The following is a 4669-nucleotide window of genomic DNA, read 5'->3' on the forward strand; positions in this document are numbered from 1 at the left end:
TTTCTGTGTGTGGTGCCTCCTTTTCTCCCCCTCCCCTCCCACACCCATTGTTTATCCTTGCGAATCCAGAATCAGAAAACTCACCATTCTCAGAATACACGGAGTGGATGAAAATACAAACACCCATCAATTTTTCACAAGAGCAATCTTTTTTTTGGTGTGTCAGTTCTCACCTAGGATATTTTTCCCCCCATTGCTTTTTAGAGAGGGTGGAAGGGGAAGGAGAGAAAGAGTGAGAGAAACATGGATTGGTTGCCTGCTGTACATGCCCCAAGCAGGATCAAACCCATAACCTAGATATGTGCCCTGGCCAGCAATAGAACCTGGGACCTTTTTGGTGTACGACAGGACGACGCTCCAACCATTGAACGCCCCTCCCACCCCCTTGCAAAAAGCTTTATTGTTTCTATTTGGTCCAATGCATGGGAGAGGGTTCCGGGAAGGTTACAAGGCTGCCCCGTGGTTTCAGGGAGAGGCTCAGGCAAAAGCCAGACCCCAGGGGGATGCAGAGGGTCCACCCAGAGGCCTGGGCTCCTAAGGTCCTGGTGGTGCTGGAGGGTGAGCCTTTTGAAGGGACACTCACCCAGCCCAGCCCCGCCTGGGGGCCAGCAGCCTGGGAGGTGTCCAGTGTCGCCCATCTTGATGCATTTCACCTGCTCACCCCGGAAGTGGTTCTGCAGGAAGTCACGGAGCTGAGGGGCTGTCACGGGGTCTGCAGCTCCCAAAGGTCAGGCTCCTCGCCTAGGCCAGGGCGGCTTCCATGGCGCCCTGAGTTTTGCCCACTCCTCCTAAGAGGCACGTCCTGGAAGAGAGTTTGCAGCGTGAAGAGACTCCAGTGCCCTTTCGAGGCCCACGCCCGGGAGAGCCACATCCTGGCGGTGGCCATGAAGCCCGGAGAGAGGTAGGTGCCGGAGGCCCCGGATGCTGGCTGGCCGGGGCGGTGCACGGCAGCTACCACCTCGGGGGAATCATTCTGGCCAGTTTGGGAGCTCGCGGTTGTTTGGCAATAAGGAGTGAAGGTCAGAAAACGGTGTCTGGTCTCGGAGGCTGAGGATGGTGACTGGAAAAGAGGTGGAGGGAGGTCAGAGGTGGAAGAAGGAGCGTTCCTGGCTCTGCTCCATCCAAACGTGGCTGAAGCGAGAGACAGATGGGGGGTGGGGGGGGCACGGCTGGCATATGTCTTTCAGTGTCATCCATTTTGTAGTGTGGGTCAGTCCCTGGGTCCATTTGTGGTGACTGATAGCCCGTTGTATGGCAACAGCACACTGGGCTCATCCATTCGTAATTGGATGGGCATTTGCGTTCTTGTCACCTGTCGGCTGTTGTGAATGGTGCTGCTGTGAACATTCGGGTACACATTTGGGTTTTGAGTCTCTGATTTCCGGAGTGTATCTAGGAGTGGAGTTGCAGGTCATAAGGCAATTCTGTGTTTAACTTTCTGAGGAACCACCAAACCGTCTACGACAGGGGCTGCCCCATGTTACATTCCCACCAGCATTGTCCGAGGGTTCCAAGTTCTCCTCGTCCTTGCCAACACTTGTTATCTTTGTAAATTATAGCCATCCGGCCCTACCCGGTTTGGGTGAGTGGATAGAGCTTCTGCCTGCGGACTGAAGGGTCCCAGGTTCAATTCCGGTCAAGGGCACATGCCCAGGTTGGGGGCTCGATCCCCAGTAGGGGGCATGCAGGAGGCAGCCAATCAATGATTCTCTCACCATTGATGTTTCTATCTCTCCCTCTCCCTTCCTCTCTGAAATAAAAAAAAATATATTAAAAAAATAAATTATAGCCATCTGAGGGGGTGTGAAAGGGGTATCTTATTGTGGTTTTGATCGCACTTTCCTAATGACTAATGATATCGACCACCTTTTCACAGGTTTATTGGCCACTTATGTATCTTTGGAGAAATGTCTATTTAAATCCTTTACCCATTTAAAAATTCAATTGTTGCCTTTTTTTGTGGTTGAAGGGGCTGGTGTTTCTGTGGTGGCCAGGAGCAGAGCCTACTTGAAGGTGGAATCTTGGACAAGTAGCTGGAACTGTCTGGTCTCACAGTTCCCCCTCCTGTAACACGAGGACAATAACAGAGCTTACGATGAGGGACGGTTGTGGAGGTGAAATGACTGACTGTGTGTAAAGCTCTTGGAACTTGGCCCTGGCGCAGAGTCGGTTCGTGCTATGCAACTGATAGCCCCTGTTACACAGGAGAGGAGACTAACAATAGTAACTCACCAAGAAATCACCAGATCCATAGCTGCTGGGAAGAAAACACGCGGGTGATGCAAGAGAGTGACTGGAAGGCTATTTTGGGTTGGGTGGACAAGGAAGGCTTTTCGGAGGAGGTGACACTTGAGCCGACACCGGAATGACAGGAAGGAGCCAACCGCGTGGAGATCCACGCACAGGAAGAGCCTTCCCGGCGGAGGGAAGGGCTCGGGCCCAAGTCTTAAGACTGGAACAGGCCTGGCCAGTTCGAGCAACTGCTGGAAGGAAGGATGGGGCCTCTGGGGTGGCGGTGGGGGCTGGGCTCTCCTGCGTGGGGATCCTGGGTGGCAGTGACAGCAGGAGAGCCGGTCAGGGCACACGCCCAGGTTTGTGGGCTCCATCCCCAGAGTGGGGCGTGCAGGAGGCAGCCCATCCATGATTCTCTCTCAAGGATGTTTCTTTCTCTTTCCTCTCCCTCTCCCTCTTCCTTCTTCTCTGAAATCCATAAAAATATATATTAAAAAAAAGAAAAAAAAGAAGTGGGGCTGGTTATACTTACCTCATGGGGCTGCTCTGTAGCTCACATGAGATAGTATACAAAGAGGGGGGCACGCATTTGTGATGTAGTAGTCACAGGAGTGTGGCATAGGGTATGCTCAATGACAGTTTAGCTAGTCACCTTGTATTGACACCCCCTGCCCCCACCCCCCCCAAAAAAAGAGTGTGGGTGTGTTTGAAAATACCTGCTCACAAGGTGGTAGTAGAGCATGAGCTAGCATTGTGGTTTGTGCAGCCCTCTCAGCCTCCCTCCCGCCTTCCCCTTCCCCTTGAGCCTTCCTTCCTGAAGTTGCCTGGCTGTGTGGCTCCGTGGATGAGGCTCTGAAGGTGAATGGCACTGTCTGTGACATCAGTACCACCTCGTTCACAGGCTTCTTCCTTCCTGGGCAGTTAAAATGGCTGCTCCCTCTCCTGCCGCAGCCCTTTGTCCCCGGGGGAGGTGAGGAGAGATGGAGGAGAGGGTCTGGAGCCCTGGAGAGATACACGAAGAACACGCCAAAGCCAGACGGCCTGGGCTCTATGCTGGATCCACCATCCAGCAGCCACGTAACCTCTCTGTGCCTCCGCTTTCTCATCTGTGAAATGGACGTACTTACCTCCTCGGGTTGTAATGGGGGATTCAGTATAGGTCATTTTAATATAGGCGAAGTGCTAGAAGAATGCCTGGCCGATAAGCGCTAGGTAACTATCGATATGTGCTCATTAAAATCAGTACAATCCATAAAAAACATTAGCTTTGAGACTTGGACAAGCCATTGGGCAGCCAGAGCCTTAGTTTCCAATTCTCATACATTGGGGCTATTTTAAGGCTGCAGAAGGTTAACATGTGCCACTATGGTGCCTGGCCCAAAGGAGTCTCTCCACAAAAGTGGGTTCCCTTCCTCCCTCTCAGCTGTATGCCCTCCTGGGACCCTGCCTGCCTTTCTTCACAACTTCTTAAGACCAAAGAAAAAGGCCTTTGCCGAAACCGGTTTGGCTCAATGGATAGAGCGTCGACCTGTGGACTCAAGGGTCACGGGTTTGATTCCGGTCAAGGGCATGTACCTTGGTTACGGGCACATCCCCAGTGGGGAGTGTGCAGGAGGCAGCTGATTGATGTTCCTCTCTCATCGATGTTTCTAGCTCTCTATCCCTCTCCCTCCTCTCTGTAAAAAATCAATAAAATATGTTAAAAAAAAGATAGAAAAAAAAAGGCCTATTTGTAGGCCAGGGATAGCACCCTGAGGGTTCAGGAAAATCCTGAACATTGGAAAAGGAGAGAAGCAATTGGACATGGTGTGTGCGCGCGTGTCTTTGCGTGTTTGTATGTGCACGTATGTGCGTGTTTGTGCGCGCACGTGTGTGCGTGCCTTGGGGCAGGCGGTGGAGACCCAGCCCCCGCCACGCCCCTGGCCCACACGGAGTTGCTGATCTGAGAGCCACGTTCTCCCACCCCGTGAGGGCGGGGCGCGGGCGCTGCGAGGGCCCGGCCGGCCACTAGGGGTCAGTGTGTCTCCGCCGCCGGCGCCGCCGGCCGCTTACCTGACTGGGGCCGGCGCCACTGACAGTTCCTGACAGTTTGCAACCGAGTCTCCTGCTGCCCAACATTTAAAAAAATAAAAATTAATTAATGTATCTTTGTCCGTAGCAGAGAAGGGATCCCAGACAACCGAAATAACAAGCGGAGACTCTCTCTGCAGGAAAATGCAGAAGGTGGTTAAGCTGTCCCGCCCTTCGGCATTCCTGGGCCGAAGGAATAAGAATCCAATTGTGGTTTCGGCTCTGGTTATCTTGGTGCCACGGAGGGTGCCACGGGGGAAATCTGCTGAATTCTTCCTTTTCTATTTTCTGCCTCGGCGGCGAGGAGGAGGGCGTTAATGCCGGCTGGCAGCGACATGAAACTGAGATGGATGGTAATGGGGTGTGT

The sequence above is a fragment of the Pipistrellus kuhlii genome, unplaced genomic scaffold, assembly GCF_014108245.1.
Source record: "Pipistrellus kuhlii isolate mPipKuh1 unplaced genomic scaffold, mPipKuh1.p scaffold_m20_p_28, whole genome shotgun sequence".
NCBI lineage: Eukaryota > Metazoa > Chordata > Mammalia > Chiroptera > Vespertilionidae > Pipistrellus > Pipistrellus kuhlii.